Source organism: Oncorhynchus tshawytscha, unplaced genomic scaffold (genome assembly GCF_018296145.1).
Source record: "Oncorhynchus tshawytscha isolate Ot180627B unplaced genomic scaffold, Otsh_v2.0 Un_contig_1269_pilon_pilon, whole genome shotgun sequence".
Taxonomy (NCBI): Eukaryota; Metazoa; Chordata; class Actinopteri; order Salmoniformes; family Salmonidae; genus Oncorhynchus; species Oncorhynchus tshawytscha.
The window spans coordinates 57,509-59,723 of record NW_024609071.1 but is presented as its reverse complement, the minus strand read 5'-3'; positions in this window follow the sequence as shown (position 1 = coordinate 59,723).

Below are 2,215 nucleotides of genomic sequence, written 5' to 3'. Positions count from 1 at the left end.
AGGGCTGTTTGTGGGTGATTTCCTGTCTCTGTGTTTTTGTTAGTTTGTTCATGTGAAGTGATTTATTCAAAAGGACATGAATGTGTTTTGCAACAGATACTGTTTTGGGTTTTCACGCTTGTTTTTGTTAGTTTGTTCATGTGAAGTGATTTATTCAAACATGAATCAAAACAACCACGCTGCGCTTTGGTCCGCCTCTCCGTCAATGGAAGAAATCCCACTGTTGCTTATAGTGAAAAAAAAATGCAAATATTATCATTGCATAGTATTATTAGTGTTAACAAGGGCTACAACAAAACATGCTAACCTCTCACCATTACCAATAACAGAGGCTACAACAAAACATGCTAACCTCTCACCATTACCAATAACAGAGGCTACAACAAAACATGCTAACCTCTCACCATTACCAATAACAGAGGCTACAACAAAACATGCTAACCTCTCACCATTACCAATAACAGAGGCTACAACAAAACATGCTAACCTCTCACCATTACCAATAACAGACAACAAAACATACAACAAAACATGCAAAACATAACCTCTCACCATTACCAATAACAGAGGCTACAACAAAACATGCTAACCTCTCACCATTACCAATAACAGAGACTACAACAAAACATGCTAACCTCTCACCATTACCAATAAACAAAACATGCTACAACAAAACAGAGGCTACAACAAAACATAACCTCTCACCATTACCAATAACAGAGACTACAACAAAACATGCTAACCTCTCACCATTACCAATAACAGAGACTACAACAAAACATGCTAACCTCTCACCATTACCAATAACAGAGGCTACACCATTACCAATAACAGAGACTACAAAACATGCTAACCTCTCACCATTACCAATAACAGAGGCTACAACAAAACATGCTAACCTCTCACCATTACCAATAACAGAGGCTACAACAAAACAACCTCTCACCATTACTCACCATTACCAACAGAGGCTACAACAAAACATCTAACCATCTACCAATAACACAATAACAGAGAGTGACATTTTGTGCCTCTATAACTTTGTACAAAACACCTAATATTACCAATAACAGAGATACTCATTTATATCAACCTCAAATGACTCTCAAAATGTTGGAGCATTAAAATGTGAATGTAAAACAGTAAGCTTCACTGTCCAAACACATATGGTGTGGACTATGTGTGTCTGGTAAACACATGTGGATCTGGTGAACAGTTATCACTTGTTGACCAACTACAGGAATACTGACCTCAGAGTCTCCAGTTTACAGTGGGGATTCCCCAGTCCAGCAGAGAGCAGCTCCACTCCTGAATCCTTCAGGTCATTGTTACTCAGATCCAGCTCTCTCAGGTGTGAGGGGTTTGAACTGAGAACTGAGGCCAACAACAGGATCACTGTTTCTGAGTTTACAGCCAGTGAGTCTGAAACACAGAGAAATACAATGATGTGTTTCTGAGTTTACAGCCAGTGAGTCTGAAACACAGAGAAATACAATGACAGACAGGTTGTATTAAAATGTTACTCTTAGCTTTCACTGCTTACACTGTTAACCTGTCCACAAATAATGTGTTGGGTTTGACTCTCAGAGCTGAGACCAGAGAAGCACAGCCTTCCTCTGTGACTAGACAGGCTGACAGCCTGCAAAGAGTCAAATCATATTAAAATCACACTGCTATTCTTTGGTGGTGAAAATAATGGCAGTATATTTTTTCAACATATTCAGATATATCAGTGTCCTGAAACCTTCCATATCTATTCATTTATAAATGTATCATTATTATAAATGACACATTTTCCAAGTATTGCTTGTAGATAGAAAGATGCATATTAACAAATATTATAGTAGACTGACCAGACCAGTTTAAAAGCAGTATCAGTCAGAAGACAGACAGTGAGGTATCAGATTTAGATTGTATTGAGTATACAGTCCACACCATATCTATTTAGACAGTGAGGTATCAGATTTAGATTGTATTTAGATTGTATTGAGTATACAGTCCTCACCATATCTATTTAGACAGTGAGGTATCAGATTTAGATTGTATTGAGTATACAGTCCACACCATATCTATTTAGACAGTGAGGTATCAGATTTAGATTGTATTGAGTATACAGTCCACACCATATCTATTTAGACAGTGAAGTATCAGATTTAGATTGTATTGAGTATACAGTCCTCACCATATCTATTTAGACAGTGAGGTATCAGATTTA